The sequence below is a fragment of the Pseudophryne corroboree genome (assembly GCF_028390025.1).
Source record: "Pseudophryne corroboree isolate aPseCor3 chromosome 3 unlocalized genomic scaffold, aPseCor3.hap2 SUPER_3_unloc_36, whole genome shotgun sequence".
Taxonomy (NCBI): Eukaryota; Metazoa; Chordata; class Amphibia; order Anura; family Myobatrachidae; genus Pseudophryne; species Pseudophryne corroboree.
Window position 1 is genome coordinate 431,896 of NW_026967526.1, and position 18,582 is coordinate 450,477.

An 18,582-nucleotide genomic window follows, 5' to 3' on the forward strand; every position below is an offset into this window, starting at 1 on the left:
TGTTTTACCATGTTCTGTATTTCCAGAGCCTTTTCCACTGGAAGAAAAACTCTCCGTAATTCTGTATCCAGAATCATACCCAAGAACGACAGGCGTGTCGTCGGATCCCACTGCCATCACTGAAGTCTTCTGATCTTCCTTTACTCATCCGGCTTCTGTCTTCTGGCTCTGTGAGGGGGGTGACGGCGCGGCTCCGGGAACAAGCAGCTAGGCGCACCAAGTGATCTGACCCTCTGGAGCCAATGTTGTCCAGTAGCCTAAGAAGCAGAGCCCTTAAACGCACAGAAGTAGGTCCTGCTTCTCCCCCCTCACTCCCACGATGCAGAGAGCCTGTAGACAGCAGGTCTCCCTGAAAATTATAAACCTAAATAAAGTATTTTTTCTGAGAAACTGTGGAGAGCTCCTAAGTGTATCCAGTATCGCTGGGCACAGAATCTAACTGGAGTCTGGAGGAGGGGCATAGAGGGAGGAGCCAGTTCACACCCCTTTTAAAGTCTTAAAGTGCCCATGTCTCCTGCGGATCCCATCTTTACCCCATGGTTCTCAAAGCGTCCCCAGCATCCTCTAGGACGTATGAGAAAACGCTCTACATGTGATATTTGTCATGGATAGCCTTGTGTTAGAAACACCCAACTGAGAACAGGGCTGATGACAGAGGAGGGTGTAGGATAAGAGATTGCTGTAGTGATTGAGCAATGAGAATATGTGACTTCTGTAATAAGTGTTTATTACTAACCTGTGCTGATATCTGTAGGGATCTCCTCCTCCTTACACTGCTGATCAACCCTCACATACGTCTCTTCTTCTCCCTCTATATCTTCTGCCTTTATATCAGTCACATACGTCTCTTCTTCTCCCTCTATATCTTCTGTCTTCATATCAGTCACATACGTCTCTTCTTCTCCCTCTGTATCTTCTGCCTTTATATCAGTCACATACGTCTCTTCTTCTCCCTCTGTATCTTCTGCCTTTATATCAGTCACAAAAGTCTCTTCTTCTCCCTCTATATCTTCTGCCTTTATATCATTCACATACGTCTCTTCTTCTCCCTCTATATCTTCAGCCTTTATATCAGTAACATACATCTCTTCTTCTCCCTCTATATCTTCTGCCTTTATATCAGTCACATACGTCTCTTCTTCCTCTATATCTTCTGCCTTTATATCAGTCACATACGTCTCTTCTTCTACCTCTGTACCTTCTATTTTAATATCAGACAGACATTCTACCTAAAAAAACAAAACACTATAATGACATTTGCATACAGTCAGATTAAACTGAGGTGAAACAGTATAATATCAGTGTATAAGACACAGCTCCTCTACAGATCATATAGTGACAGTCACTTTAGTATATTGGGGAGACCCTAAATCCCACCTACTTGATCCTCCTGTGGGATCCTGTGATTCTCCTCTGTACAATCCTGGAAATACAGAGGACGGGGACATCTCTCTGGGGTATCTCTGTTACTGGGCCCATCTGTAGGAGACACACAGTGACTGAGTACAGCATATATAATAAGAATTTACTTACCGATAATTCTATTTCTCGTAGTCCGTAGTGGATGCTGGGACTCCGTCAGGACCATGGGGAATAGCGGCTCCGCAGGAGACTGGGCACAAAAGTAAAAGCTTTAGGACTACCCGGTGTGCACTGGCTCCTCCCCCTATGACCCTCCTCCAAGCCTCAGTTAGGATACTGTGCCCGGACGAGCGTACACAATAAGGAAGGATTTTTGAATCCGGGTAAGACTCATACCAGCCACACCAATCACACCATATAACTTGTGATCTAAACCCAGTTAACAGTATGATAACATGAGGAGCCTCCAGAACAGATGGCTCACTACAACAAAATCCGAATTTTTTGGCAACAATAACTATGTACAAGTATTGCAGACAATCCGCACTTGGGATGGGTGCCCAGCATCCACTACGGACTCCGAGAAATAGAATTATCGGTAAGGAAATTCTTATTTTCTCTGACGTCCTTGTGGATGCTGGGACTCCGTCAGGACCATGGGGATTATACCAAAGCTCCCAAACGGGCGGGAGAGTGCGGATGACTCTGCAGCACCGAATGAGAGAACTCCAGGTCCTCCTTAGCCAGGGTATCAAATTTGTAGAATTTTACAAACGTGTTTTCCCCTGACCACGTAGCTGCTCGGCAAAGTTGTAAAGCCGAGACCCCTAAGGCAGCCGCCCAAGATGAGCCCACCTTCCTTGTGGAATGGGCATTGACAGATTTTGGCTGTGGCAGGCCTGCCACAGAATGTGCAAGCTGAATTGTACTACAAATCCAACGAGCAATAGTCTGCTTAGAAGCAGGAGCACCCAGCTTGTTGGGTGCATATAATATAAACAGCGAGTCAGATTTCCTGACTCCAGCCGTCCTGGAAACATATATTTTCAGGGCCCTGACTACATCCAGTAACTTGGAATCCTCCAAGTCCCCAGTAGCCGCAGGCACCACAATAGGTTGGTTCAGGTGAAACGCTGAAACCACCTTAGGGAGAAATTGAGGGCGAGTCCTCAATTCCGCCCTATCCGAATGAAAAATCAGGTAAGGGCTTTTATAGGATAAAGCCGCCAATTCTGATACGCGCCTGGCTGAAGCCAGGGCCAACAGCATTACCACTTTCCATGTGAGATATTTTAAATCCACTGTGGCAAGTGGTTCGAACCAATGTGATTTTAGGAATCCCAAAACCACTTTGAGATCCCAGGGTGCCACTGGAGGCACAAAGGGAGGCTGTATATGCAGTACCCCCTTTACAAAAGTCTGGACTTCAGGAACTGAAGCCAATTCTTTCTGGAAGAAAATCGACAAGGCCGAAATTTGAACCTTAATGGATCCTAATTTTAGGCCCATGGACAGTCCTGTTTGCAGGAAATGCAGGAAACGACCTAGTTGAAATTCCTCTGTCGGGGACTTCCTGGCCTCGCACCACGCAACATATTTCCTCCAAATACGGTGATAATGTTGTGCAGTTACATCCTTCCTGGCTTTGATCAGGGTAGGGATGACTTCATCTGGAATGCCTTTTTCCTTCAGGATCCGGCGTTCAACCGCCATGCCGTCAAACGCAGCCGCGGTAAGTCTTGGAACAGACAGGGTCCTTGCTGAAGCAGGTCCCTTCTTAGAGGTAGAGGCCACGGATCCTCCGTGAGCATCTCTTGAAGTTCCGGGTACCAAGACCTTCTTGGCCAATCCGGAGCCACGCGTATAGTTCTTACTCCTCTCCGTCTTATAATCCTCAGTACCTTTGGTATGAGAGGCAGAGGAGGGAACACATACACTGACTGGTACACCCAAGGTGTTACCAGAGCGTCCACCGCTATTGCCTGAGGGTCCCTTGACCTGGCGCAATACCCGTCTAGTTTTTTGTTGAGGCGGGACGCCATCATGTCCACCTTTGGTTTTTCCCAACGGTTTACAATTACTTGGAAGACTTCTGGATGAAGTCCCCACTCTCCCGGGTGGAGATCGTGTCTGCGGAGAAAATCTGCTTCCCAGTTGTCCACTCCGGGAATGAACACTGCTGACAGTGCTATCACATGATTTTCCGCCCAGCGAAGAATCCTTGCAGCTTCTGCCATCGCTCTCCTGCTTCTTGTGCCGCCCTGTCTGTTTACGTGGGCGACTGCCGTGATGTTGTCCGACTGTATTAACACCGGCTGACCCTGAAGCAGAGGCCTTGCTTGACTTAGGGCATTGTTGTAAATGGCCCTTAGTTCCAGGATATTTATGTGAAATGACTTTTCCATGCTTGACCACAAGCCCTGGAAGTTTCTTCCCTGTGTGACTGCTCCCCAGCCTCTCAGGCTGGCATCCATGGTCACCAGGACCCAGTCCTGAATGCCGAATCTGCGGCCCTCTAGAAGATGAGCACTCTGCAACCACCACAGGAGAGACACCCTTGTCCTCGGAGATAGGGTTATCCGCTGATGCATCTGAAGATGCGATCCGGACCATTTGTCCAGCAGATCCCACTGAAAGGTTCTTGCGTGGAATCTGCCGAATGGAATCGCTTCGTAAGAAGCCACCATTTTTCCCAGGACCCTTGTGCATTGATGCACTGACACTTGGCCTGGTTTTAGGAGGTTCCTGACTAGCTCGGATAACTCCCTGGCTTTCTCCTCCGGGAGAAAAACACCTTTTTCTGGACTGTGTCCAGTATCATCCCTAAGAACAGCAGACGTGTCGTCGGAATCAGCTGCGATTTTGGGATATTTAGAATCCACCCGTGCTGTCTTAGCACTACTTGAGATAGTGCTACTCCGACCTCTAACTGTTCCCTGGACTTTGCCCTTATCAGGAGATCGTCCAAGTAAGGGATAATTAAGACGCCTTTTCTTCGAAGAAGAATCATCATTTCGGCCATTACCTTGGTAAAGACCCGGGGTGCCGTGGACAATCCAAACGGCAGCGTCTGAAACTGATAATGACAGTTCTGTACCACAAACCTGAGGTACCCTTGGTGAGAAGGGCAAATTGGGACATGGAGGTAAGCATCCTTGATGTCCAGAGACACCATATAGTCCCCTTCTTCCAGGTTCGCTATCACTGCTCTGAGTGACTCCATCTTGAATTTGAACCTTTGTATGTAAGTGTTCAAGGATTTCAGATTTAAAATAGGTCTCACCGAGCCGCCTGGCTTCGGTACCACAAACAGCGTGGAATAGTACCCCTTTCCCTGTTGCAGGAGGGGTACCTTGATTATCACCTGCTGGGAATACAGCTTGTGAATGGCTTCCAATACTGCCTCCCTGTCAGAGGGAGACGTTGGTAGAGCAGACTTCAGGAACCGGCGAGGGGGAGACGCCTCGAATTCCAATTTGTACCCCTGAGATACTACCTGCAGGATCCAGGGGTCCACTTGCGAGTGAGCCCACTGCGCGCTGAAATTCTTGAGACGGCCCCCCACCGTGCCTGAGTCCGCTTGTAAGGCCCCAGCGTCATGCTGAGGACTTGGCAGAAGCGGGGGAGGGCTTCTGTTCCTGGGAAGAGGCTGCCTGATGCAGTCTTTTTCCCCTTCCTCTGCCCCGGGGCAGAAATGAGTGGCCTTTTGCCCGCTTGCCCTTAGGGGGACGAAAGGACTGAGCCTGAAAAGACGGTGTCTTTTTCTGCTGAGAGGTGACCTGGGGTAAAAAGGTGTATTTCCCGGCCGTTGCCGTGGCCACCAGGTCCGATAGACCAACCCCAAATAACTACTCCCCTTTATACGGCAATACTTCCATATGCCGTTTGGAATCCGCATCACCTGACCACTGTCGCGTCCATAACCCTCTTCTGGCAGAAATGGACAGCGCACTTACTCTTGATGCCAGGGTGCAAATATCCCTCTGTGCATCTCGCATATATAGAAATGCATCCTTTAAATGATCTATAGTCAATAATATACTGTCCCTATCCAGGGTATCAATATTTTCAGTCAGGGAATCCGACCAAACCACCCCAGCACTGCACATCCAGGCTGAGGCGATTGCTGGTCGCAGTATAACACCAGTATGTGTGTATATACTTTTTAGGATATTTTCCAGCTTCCTATCAGCTGGTTCCTTGAGGGCGGCCGTATCAGGAGACGGTAATGCCACTTGTTTTGATAAGCGTGTGAGCGCTTTATCTACCCTAGGGGGTGTTTCCCAACGCGCCCTAACCTCTGGCGGGAAAGGGTATAATGCCAATAATTTTTTAGGAATTATCAGTTTTTTATCGGGGGAAACCCACGCTTCATCACACACCTCATTTAATTCATCTGATTCAGGAAAAACTACGGGTAGTTTTTTCACACCCCACATAATACCCTTTTTTGTGGTACTTGTAGTATCAGAAATGTTCAAAACCTCCTTCATTGCCGTGATCATGTAACGTGTGGCCCTACTGGAAATCACGTTTGTTTCCTCACCGTCGACACTGGAGTCAGTGTCCATGTCTGGGTCTGTGTCGACCATCTGAGGTAACGGGCGCTTTAGAGCCCCTGACGGTGTTTGAGACGCCTGGACAGGCACTAGCTGATTTGCCGGCTGTCTCATGTCGTCAACAGTTTTTTGTAAAGTGCTGACGCTATCACGTAATTCCTTCCATAAGACCATCCACTCAGGTGTCGACTCCCTAGGGGGTGACATCACTATTACAGGCAATTGCTCCGCCTCCACACCATTTTCCTCCTCATACATGTCGACACAAACGTACCGACACACAGCACACACACAGGGAATGCTCTGATAGAGGACAGGACCCCACTAGCCCTTTGGGGAGACAGAGGGAGAGTTTGCCAGCACACACCAGAGCGCTATATATATATAAGGATAACCTTATATAAGTGTATTTCCCTTATATAGCTGCTGTATAGATTTATCTGCCAAATTAGTGCCCCCCCTCTCTTGTTTTACCCTGTTTCTGTAGTGTAGGACTGCAGGGGAGAGTCAGGGAGATGTCCTTCCAGCGGAGCTGTGAGGGAAAATGGCGCTTGTGTGCTGAGGAGATAGGCTCCGCCCCCTTCTCGGTGGCCTTTCTCCCGCTTTTTTATGGAAAACTGGCAGGGGTTAAATGCATCCATATAGCCCAGGAGCTATATGTGATGTATTTTTTGCCATGTAAAGTGTTTTTATTGCGTCTCAGGGAATACCCCCCCCCAAGGGCCCTGCACCCTCAGTGACCGGAGTGTGAAGTGTGCTGAGAGCAATGGCGCACAGCTGCGGTGCTGTGCGCTACCTTATTGAAGACAGGACGTCTTCTGCCGCCGATTTTCCGGACTCTTCTTGTCTTCTGGCTCTGTAAGGGGGCCGGCGGCGCGGCTCTGGGACCCATCCATGGCTGGGCCTGTGATCGGTCCCTCTGGAGCTAATGTCCAGTAGCCTAAGAAGCCTAATCCACTCTGCACGCAGGTGAGTTCGCTTCTTCTCCCCTTAGTCCCTCGATGCAGTGAGCCTGTTGCCAGCAGGACTCACTGAAAATAAAAAACCTAATTTAAACTTTTACTCTAAGCAGCTCAGGAGAGCTACCTAGTATGCACCCTTCTCGTTCGGGCACAAAAATCTAACTGAGGCTTGGTGGAGGGTCATAGGGGGAGGAGCCAGTGCACACCGGGTAGTCCTAAAGCTTTTACTTTTGTGCCCAGTCTCCTGCGGAGCCGCTATTCCCCATGGTCCTGACAGAGTCCCAGCATCCACAAGGACGTCAGAGAAATGGGATTATCAGGTGATGTGTATATAAGGGCCCCCATACCTGCTCTCCCCTGTACAATACATGACAGTCTCCTCTTACCCAGTGATGTGAGGGGCCAGTGATTCTCCATCATCATGTCCTTGTACAGAAACCTGTGTTCCTCTATATACTGCCCCTCCTGCATGGAGACATAGACAGTGACATCCTGACACCTTATAGGAACCTTACACAGAGTGATACAGTCATCACCCAGACACATCCCCTGGTGTTACTGTATAATGTCCCATTCCCAGCAGTCACCTCTCCAGTCATCACCCAGACACATCCCCCGGTGTTACTGTACAATGCCCCATTCCCAGCAGTCACCTCTCCAGTCATCACCCAGACACGTCCCCTGGTGTTACTGTATAATGTCCCACTCCCAGCAGTCACCTCTCCAGTCATCACCCAGACACATTCCCTGGTGTTACTGTATAATGCTCCATTCCCAGCAGTCACCTCTCCAGTCATCACCCAGACACGCCCCCCGGTGTTACTGTATAATGCCCCATTCCCAGCAGTCACCTCTCCAGTCATCACCCAGACACGCCCCCCGGTGTTACTGTATAATGCCCCATTCCCAGCAGTCACCTCTCCAGTCATCACCCAGACACATCCGCTGGTGTTACTGTATAATGTCCCATTCCCAACATTCACTTCTCCAGTCATCACCCAGACATATCCCCTGGTGTTACTGTATAATGCCCCATTCCCGGCAGTCACCTCTCCAGTCATCACCCAGACACATCCCCCGGTGTTACTGTATAATGCTCCATTCCCAGCAGTCACCTCTCCAGTCATCACCCAGACACGCCCCCCGGTGTTACTGTATAATGCCCCATTCCCAGCAGTCACCTCTCCAGTCATCACCCAGACACATCCCCTGGTGTTACTGTATATAATGTCCCATCCCAGCAGTCACCTCTCCAGTCATCACCCAGACACATCCGCTGGTGTTACTGTATAATGCCCCATTCCCAGCAGTCACCTCTCCAGCCATCACCCAGACACATCCCCTGATGTTACTGTATAATGCCCCATTCCCAGCAGTCACCTCTCCAGTCATCACCCAGACACATCTCCTGGTGTTACTGTATAATACCCCATTCCCAGCAGTCACCTCTCCAGTCATCACCCAGACACATCTGGTGTTACTGTATAATGTCCCATTATCAGCAGTCACCTCTCCAGTCATCACCCAGACACGTCCCCTGGTGTTACTGTATAATGTCCCATTCCCAGCAGTCACCTCTCCAGTCATCACCCAGACACATCTCCTGGTGTTACTGTATAATGTCCCATTCCCAGCAGTCACCTCTCCAGTCATCACCCAGACACTTCCCCTGGTGTTACTGTATAATGCCCCATTCCCAGCAGTCATCTCTCCAGTCATCACCCAGACACCCCCCCTGGTGTTACTGTATAATGTCCCATTCCCAGCAGTCACTTCTCCAGTCCTCACCCAGACACATCCCCTGGTGTTACTGTATAATGTAATAATGTATAATATAGTGTGTTATCCGAACAGTTAAATAAACAGTTGAACAAACATTGAGCACCATTAAGGAAAGGTAATTTACTTAAAGAACTTTTATCTCACAAACGACCACAGCATGTTCATCAAACTACTGTTTCTTATTTCAATTCATGGAATTCTCACCAAATTGAACACATTCTACACTCACCCTAAAACTCACCCCTCTGTGCACATTACAGCTGCTATTCTCCACTCCCCTCTTCTAACCACTCATGAGCTTTATACTTACTTCTCTGCAAGTACTTTGACAACCACAATTGGCCACCAGAATAAACACTCGCAAACATCCAACAATATTTACCTCACTCTTCTGCTTTTATTAGCTGGTGCCATATCACCAAATCCAGGCCCCAACCACCTGTCCCTCTCACACTCAGCTATCTCATAACAACATAGAAATCCATCTAACCTCATAAATATCACGTGTCTCCCATCCCCCTCCAAGTCACTAAAATGTGGCTTATGGAATGCATGCTCTGCTTGTAACAAATTACCATCCATCCATGACCTCTTTATCTCTCACAACTTAAATCTGCTGACTATAACAGAAACCTGGCTCACACAATCAGACTCGGCCTCCCCTGCAGCACTGTCACACGGTGGTTTCCACTTCACACACACCCCCAGGCCAGGTAATTATAAAGGTGGTGGGGTTGGAATCTTACTGTTCCAATTTTTCACATACACTGTTCTACCTCAGGTTCCATCACTCGCATTCACATCATTTAAAGTTCACTCTATCAGGATTTTTACCTATTCTCTCTGCATTTTGCAGCTATCTATCGCCCTCCTGGGCAACTCGAACAACAATTTCTAGAAGATTTTTCTGCCTGGCTTCTGCACATCTTATCCTCTGACATCTCCACCATCATTATGGGCGATTTCAATTTAGCTCTTGACAGTCCACAATCTGTTCATGCCTCCAAACTCTTCTCTCTAACCTCCTCTCTTGGCCTCACCCAATGGTCTGACTCCTCTACTCATCAGGAGGGCCACTGCCTTGATCTTGTGTTCACCAGGCACTGCTCAGTTTCTGAATTCATTAACACTCCTTTCCCTCTCTCTGATCACATCCTGATCACCTTCACAATCTCTTCTATTACTCTAAATTCTATGACACTAAAACCTAGCAAGCCTCCTCTAACCCACAGAAATACTAACAATATACATTTTCAACAACTTTCCACTTCTCTGCAACAACTGCTCTCACCAATCCCTACATTTACCACATCTGACACTGCTGTATCCCACCTGCACAAGACCCTAGAGAGTGCCCTTGATGAAGTGGCTCCAGCTACCCATCACACTCCACGTAGGCTTAGATGTCAACCATGGCACTCTAAATCATCAAGACACCTACAAAAACTGTCACGTAAAGTAGAACGTCAGTGGCGTAAATCTCAGAATCCTCAGATATAAGACCACCTACCACTCCTATCATCAGGCCCTGGACACTGCCAAACATATTTCTAATCTCTCATCTCTTCTCATGCCACCAACCCCAAGCAACTTTTTAATACATTTAAATCACTTCTTTACCCTCCCTCACCTCCCCCACTAGCTACTATCAGTGTCTACAACAGCACAAACCAGTCCAGGTGGTTACTCCATATACCGGCCCTGTTTGAATGTTACCGATCAATCCCATGTAGTTTCTCCTCCATGCCTGGGGTGGCGCTCTCTGCTCCGGTGTTCAGAGTGCTGCTCTGTATCTGCAGCTTGATTAGTAGCTGCTACCACAGCTGTGAGCAGCACCTGTACTCACTACTTAGGCCAGCCACACAGGCTCCCTGTTGCCAATTCATCGAGTCAAGATTGTTATAGCTCCTGGTCCTGGTCATGCTGATCTCTGCTGCTAAATCGACCAAAGAACTGCCAGTGCTCTCGTTCCCGGCGAGTTTCTCCGCAGTCTACCCCAGTGTCTCCGGTGCTTCCAGCATTAACTGCTGCACAGCTTCCAGTGTTCTCAAGCAGCTTCTGGACTTTAATGTGTCTCGGTCATCAGCGTGCTGGGAGTCAGTGTCTGCATCAGTCTTTAAGTATCATTTTCAAGTTCCTAGAATCATCAGTGTCTCCAGTCACCGTGTACTACTCTGCAAACCACCAGTGTCTTTAACCATTATTCTCAAGTTCCTGGAATCATCAGCGTCTTCAGTCATCGCTTACAACTTTGCAAATCATCTGTGTTTTCAATCATCATTCACAAGTTCCTTAACTCATCAGCATCTTCAGCATACTTGCCTACCTGACCCTCTCCATGAGAGAGAAAATGCTCTGTTCCTGGACTTTCCTGGTAATGTATGATTGCCATCACCTGTGGTGAAACACCTTTCTTATCAATGAACTAGCTCACCACAGGTGATGGCAATCATACATTACCAGGAAAGTCCAGAAACAGAGCATTTTCTCCCTCATGGAGAGGGCCAGGTAGGCATGTATGATCTTCAGTCACCATTTACAAGTCTGCAAATCACCAGTGTCTTCAATCATCATTCACAAGTTCCTTAACTCATCAGCACCTTTGGTCACCGTACACAAGTTTACAAATCATCAGTGCCATCCTGTGTTCCAGTTACAGTGCAATCCTGCAACCCTGGTACGTGCATACTCTACCACAGTCTACATCATTCTCATGTACTCACAGTTTCCTGGCATCCCATGTCTCCTCAGTTTTCCCTTTGTGTTCTCTAGTTATTCCTGCTTTATATTTATTGTTTACAGTTGTACGTTGCTTTAATAAACTAGTTATTATTCCGTGAACCTCAGTCCCTGCTAATATGTTTTCACACTGGGAGATCCAAACGAATTCTGACAATCCACCACGGGACTCTCACCATACGGCCTTATACAGCGGCCTTATCGATCTCGCCGCAACAGCGGTTCACATGCCGACAATACCAACAGCGCCCATATCCCAGGGCCAATCAGCCCAATGGTAAAGCTGTATCGGCAGCACAAACAAGGTACGAGTCACCTCAAGTCCCATATAAGAGACGGGAATCCAAACTGCCCCCAGTCTGAAAAATTGACTATGGTTTATATATCCACCACGAGATCTTCACTATTTAGCGGCAATTCCATCCCCGCTGTGGACACGGTCCACACGCCGCTTCTATCAACAGTGATAACATCTTGGGACCGTTACCCATACAATACAGCTATAGTGGAAGAGGTGATGTAATCCTGGAGGAGAATATACATCAAGCGCATAACGGATTTTCCACCACTGGACTTGACGGTTCTCTTCTCATCAGTTCCGCGCCGGCACCCACCTGGGCTTGGCATATAAACGTGTTTTTATCTTCCAGCAGTTGTTTTTAAGCCACAACCAATATTTTCTTTCCGGGGACGCCCGGTTGGATATATTGGTCATATTACCACTGAACAATTACATTAATATATGTATTTGGTTTCTAGCTGCTTTTTATATGAATCTGTAAGTACTGTTAATTAATTATACAAGTGTTATGAAATTGCTACACAATTGTACAAGAATAGTTAATATTTAATAGCAATATATACAGATACAAAAGTATTTTATTTATAATAAAGTAATTTTAATAACTATTGGGACTCCATGGCTGTTATCTTGTTGGGTACAGTGTTTTGATATATGAGCGCCCCTATCATATTTCTTTTGTCTAGTTATTCCTAATAGGAGCAATACACAACTCCTATATATTGGTGAACGTATACCAAGCATTGTCCCCACCATTTCATTTTTTTAAATATTTTTTCTGATTTTATTTAATTGATGCAGGCGCTGCAAATATTAGTGTCTTGTGTATCAGTGCACAAGAACTTGCTTCCTACTTCAAGGATAAGAGTGATAAAATCCGAGATGAAATGGTATGCTCTTCCTCAGCCAGTGACCTGCTCAATTCCCTACCTGAACCCTCTGGCACATTCTCTTCATTTTATCCCACAAGTGAAGATGAAGTATCAACACTCTTTCCATCCTCCTACTCCACTACCTCTCCTCTTGATCCTATACCCTCACAGGTCAGTAAAACTTTGTCTCCTGTGCTTATCCCAACCTTAACTAAAATCTGTAATCTCTCTCTCTACTGGTATCTTTCCTTCTCTGTATAAGCATGCAGTGATTACTCCCATTCTAAAAAAATACAACTCTGACCCAAACACACTCTCTAACTACCGTCCCATTTCTCAGCTACCATATCCCTCCAAGCTACTTGAGAGACTTGCCTACACTCGCCTAACACACTTTCACAACTTATTGGACCCACTTCAGTCAGGCTTTCATGCCCAACACTCCACAGAGACGGCGCTGACCATAGTAGTGAATGATCTAGTCACTGCTAGATCTAAAGGCCATTACACACTACTCATTCTTCTAGATCTCTCTGCTGCTTATGACACTGTTGACCACTCTCTTCTCAATTACTACAATCTTTAGGTCTTCAGGACACAGCCCTCTCCTGGTTCTCATCCTACCTATCTAATCGCTCTTTCAGTGTTCACTTCTCTGATTCTATCTCTTCTTCTCTACCTCTATCAGTTGGAGTACCGCAAGTCTCAGTCTTGGGTCCTCTGTTGTTCTCAATCTATACCTCATCTCATTGCTGGGTGATCATATCATACAACCCATTAAGAACCTAGCAATCTGGTGGACCATTATGCAACAGGTAGCATCTATCCTTGTGTATCAATGCCTATTTCCCTATAGATTGTAAGCTTGCGAGCAGGACCTTCCTACCTCTATGTCTGTCTGTTTTTACCCAGTTTTGTTCTATTACTGCTGTTCTAATTGTAAAGCGCAACAGAATATGCTGCACTATATAAGAAACTGCTAATAAATATAACACAGGCCGCTCCCCCTGTATACTATGACAGCACAGGAAGCTACCCCTGTATACTATGACAACACAGGCCGCAGCCCCTGTATACTATGACAGCACAGATAGCTACCCCTGTATATTATGACAACACAGGCCGCTGCCCCTGTATATTGTGACAACACATGCCGCTGCCCCTGTATATTATGACAACACATGCCGCTCCCCCTGTATACTATGACAACACAGGATGCTACCCCTGTATATTATGACAACACAGGCCGCTGCCCCTGTATATTATGACAACACAGGCCGCTGCCCCTGTATATTATGACAACACAGGCCACGCATTCTGTATAGAAAGAAAATACATTCCGCTCACCCTATATAATAATAGTAACAAGACACCACAGGTCCCTCCACTTGTATATTATGACAACACAGGCCACTCCCCCTGTATACTATGACAGTACAGGATGCTACCCCTGTAATATGACAACACAGGCCACTCCTTCTGTATAGAAAGACAATACATGTCGCTCACCCTATATAATAAAAGTAACAAGACACCACAGGCCACTTACCCTGTATAAAAGGGCAACACAGGCTGCTCCCCCTGTATAGTAGGATGTCATAATCCACTACCCCGTATAGGTGGATGCCCCAGGTCGCTCCCCCTGTACAGTAGGACAACACATGCCACTCCCCTGTATTTTAATACAGCTCCACTGAATATTAATACAACATATGCCGCTCCACCTGTATAGTACAATGCCACAGGACACAACACCTGTAATGTCCCGTTTATAGAATTACAGTAACGGCGGGTTCTGTGCTACCTGAATCACTGTAAAGGCGGGATGTGCGCCATCTGTATTACGGTAACAGTGGGGACTGCGCCACCTGTATTACGGTAACGGCGGGGTCTGCGCCACCTGTATTACGGTAACAGTGGGGACTGCGCCACCTGTATTACGGTAACGGTGGGGTCTGCGCCACCTGTATTACGGTAACGGCGGGGGCTGTCACCTGTATTACGGTAACGGTGGGGTCTGCGCCACCTGTATTACGATAACGGCGGGGTCTGCGCCACCTGTATTACGGTAACAGCGGGGTCTGCGCCACATGTATTACGGTAACGGCGGGGTCTGTGCCACCTGTATTACGGTAACGGCGGGGTCTGCGCCACCTGTATTACGGTAACGGCGGGGTCTGCGCCACCTGTATTACGGTAGCAGCGGGGTCTGCGTCCGCTGTATTACGGTAATGGCGGGGTCTACACAACCTGTATTACGGTAACGGCGGGGTCTGTGCCCCCTGTATTACGGTAATGGCGAGGTCTGTGACGCCTGTATTACGGTAGCGGCGGGGTCTGCGACACCTGTATTACAGTAATAGGACACTAGAGTGTCAGCCACCTGTACAGGGATAATGCAGCACCAGAGGCTGCTCCAGCTGCACTATAACAAGGCACCAGAGGCTGCTCCCCCTGTAGTACAGAACCTGACACCAGAGCTGCTCAGCCTATAGAATAATAATAATAATATCATTACCTGCTGCCAGACACAGCAATGGCTGCTCTCTGCTCCTGCTGCCTTGTGGGAATAAGTCTGAGCTCTGATAATGACGTAACAGGGAGCCGGGGACAGAGAGTAGGCGGGGCTAATGATGGCTGAGTGACGGGAGGCTGCGTGCTGTGGGCGGAGCTGGAGATAGTTGAGTGACGGGGCATTGCGACCTATGAGAGGGAGAGAGGGCGGGGCTGGATGTAACTGTGACTGGAAAGCTGCGATTTATGAGCAGCAGAGTGGGCGTGGCCGCGGCCAATGTACAGCAGGAGAGTGATAGGATACGGCGGCCAATGGGCGGGAGAGTGGGCGGGCAGGGAGAGGTTGTTGTGTGATGAGAAGCTGCATCCAATGGGCAATGAGTGGGCGGGGCTGGAGGTAAATGAGTGACAGAGCATTGCGGCCTATGAGAGGGAGTAAGGGCGGGGCTGAGTGTGATAGTGACTGGAAGCTGCGGCCTATAAGCAGTGAGTGGGCGGGGCTGCTCCTGGTTGCTGAATTACCGTGGTAGTCACTACCCATAATCCCATGCGTTATGCTGAGGATCCCACGGAAATGCCGTCCCGCCCACTTCCTGAACACATTTCTCCGTCCAGGCCAGTGTGTGAGCTGCTGCCTTGTCCTCCAGGTAATGTCCTCTCATCCCACCTGTCTCCTGCCCCATCCTCTCCTAATACCCCCTCTCCTGCCCCCATCCTCTCCTAATACCCCCTCTCCTGCCCCCATCCTCTCCTAATACCCCCTCTCCTGCCCCATCCTCTCCTAATACCCCCTCTCCTGCCCCCAACCTCTCCTAATACCCCTCTCCTGCCCCCATCCTCTCCCAATACCCCCTCTCATGCCCCCATCCTCTCCTAATGCCCCCTCTCCTGCCCCCATCCTCTCCTAATGCCCCCTCTCCTGCCCCCAACCTCTCCTAATACCCCCTCTCCTGCCCCCAACCTCTCCTAATACCCCCTCTCCTGCCCCCATCCTCTCCTAATACCCCCTCTCCTGCCCCCATCCTCTCCTAACACCCCCTCTCCTGCCCCCAACCCCCTCTCCTGCCCCATCCTCACCTAATACCCCTTCTCCTGCCCCATCCTCTCCTAATACCCCTCTCCTGCCCCAACCTCTCCTAATACCCCCTCTCCTGCCCCTACCTCTCCTAATACCCCCTCTCCTGCCCCCACCTCTCCTAATACCCCCCTCCTGCCCCCACCTCTCCTAATACCCCCTCTCCTGCCCCCATCCTCTCCTAATACCCCCTCTCCTGCCCCCATCCTCTCCTAATACCCCCTCTCCTGCCCCCACCTCTCCTAATACCCCTCTCCTGCCCCAACCTCTCCTAATACCCCCTCTCCTGCCCCTACCTCTCCTAATACCCCTCTCCTGCCCCCACCTCTCCTAATACCCCCTCTCCTGCCCCCATCCTCTCCTAATACCCCCTCTCCTGCCCCCATCCTCTCCTAATACCCCCTCTCCTGCCCCCATCCTCTCCTAATACCCCCTCTCCTGCCCCAACCTCTCCTAATACCCCCTCTCCTGCCCCCATCCTCTCCTAATACCCCTCTCCTGCCCCCACCTCTCCTAATACCCCCTCTCCTGCCCCCATCCTCTCCTAATACCCCCTCTCCTGCCCCCATCCTCTCCTAATACCCCCTCTCCTGCCCCCAACCTCTCCTAATACCCCCTCTCCTGCCCCCAACCTCTCCTAATACCCCCTCTCCTGCCCCAACCTCTCCTAATACCCCCTCTCCTGCCCCCATCCTCTCCTAATACCCCCTCTCCTGCCCCCACCTCTCCTAATACCCCCTCTCCTGCCCCCATCCTCTCCTAATACCCCCTCTCCTGCCCCCATCCTCTCCTAATACCCCCTCTCCTGCCCCCATCCTCTCCTAATACCCCCTCTCCTGCCCCCATCCTCTCCTAATACCCCTTCTACTGCCTCCTACCTCTCCTAATACCCCCTCTCCTGCCCCCACCTCTCCTAATACCCCCTCTCCTGCCCCCATCCTCTCCTAATACCCCCTCTCCTGCCCCCACCTCTCCTAATACCCTAATACCCCCTCTCCTGCCCCCACCTCTCCTAATACCCCCTCTCCTGCCCCCACCTCTCCTAATACCCTAATACCCCCTCTCCTGCCCCATCCTCTCCTAATACCCCCTCTCCTGCCCCATCCTCTCCTAATACCCCCTCTCCTGCCCCATCCTCTCCTAATACCCCCTCTCCTGCCCCATCCTCTCCTAATACCCCCTCTCCTGCCCCATCCTCTCCTAATACCCCCTCTCCTGCCCCATCCTCTCCTAATACCCCCTCTCCTGCCCCATCCTCTCCTAATACCCCCTCTCCTGCCCCATCCTCTCCTAATACCCCCTCTCCTGCCCCATCCTCTCCTAATACCCCCTCTCCTGCCGCAATCTCTCCTAATACCCCCTCTCCTGCCCCCACCTCTCCTAATACCCTAATACCCCCTCTCCTGCCCCCACCTCTCCTAATACCCCCTCTCCTGCCCCATCCTCTCCTAATACCCCCTCTCCTGCCCCATCCTCTCCTAATACCCCCTCTCCTGCCCCATCCTCTCCTAATACCCCCTCTCCTGCCCCAATCTCTCCTAATACCCCCTCTCCTGCCCCAATCTCTCCTAATACCCCCTCTCCTGCCCCAACCTCTCCTAATACCCCCTCTCCTGCCCCAACCTCTCCTAATACCCCCTCTCCTGCCCCCATCCTCTCCTAATACCCCCTCTCCTGCCCCCATCCTCTCCTAATACCCCCTCTCCTGCCCCCATCCTCTCCTAATACCCCTTCTCCTGCCCCATCCTCTCCTAATACCCCTTCTCCTGCCCCTGATATTCTACTAATGCCCCCTCACCTAATGCCCTTCTATTGCCCTCTCTCCTGCCACTGACCTTCTCCTAATACCCCCTCACCTGCATTCCCTACAATCTCTTAATGCCCCCTCACCTGCTGCCGCTGACATTGTCCTAATGGCCCCACACCTGCTGCCCCTGACATTCTCCTAATGCCCCCTCACCTGCTGCCCCTGACATTCTCCTAATGCCCCCTCACCTGCTGCCCCTGACATTCTCCTAATGCCCCCTCACCTGCTGCCCCTGACATTCTCCTAATGCCCCCTCACCTGCTGCCCCTGACATTCTCCTAATGCCCCCTCACCTGCTGCCCCTGACATTCTCCTAATGCCCCCTCACCTGCTGCCCCTGACATTCTCCTAATGCCCCCTCACCTGCTGCCCCTGACATTCTCCTAATGCCCCCTCACCTGCTGCCCCTGACATTCTCCTAATGCCCCCTCACCTGCTGCCCCTGACATTCTCCTAATGCCCCCTCACCTGCTGCCCCTGACATTCTCCTAATGCCCCCTCACCTGCTGCCCCTGACATTCTCCTAAAGCCCCCTCACCTGCTGCCCCTGACATTCTCCTAAAGCCCCCTCACCTGCTGCCCCTGACATTCTCCTAAAGCCCCCTCACC

General features: G+C 49.8%; 2 protein-coding genes across 2 annotated transcripts in view; one reads left to right on the top strand and one right to left on the bottom strand.

Moving 5' to 3' along the window:
- The window catches only part of LOC134984107 (zinc finger protein 271-like), a 207,401-nt gene that overhangs the window by 22,039 nt on the left and 166,780 nt on the right, over positions 1-18,582 (bottom strand). The gene's annotated exons all lie outside the window — the stretch shown is intronic.
- Positions 15,636-18,582, top strand: part of LOC134984105 (oocyte zinc finger protein XlCOF6-like) — a 59,112-nt gene continuing 56,165 nt past the window's right edge. The window contains exon 1 of the mRNA XM_063949736.1: positions 15,636-15,738. The gene's annotated coding sequence lies outside the window, so the exon portion shown is untranslated. The remainder of the gene's footprint in view (positions 15,739-18,582) is intronic.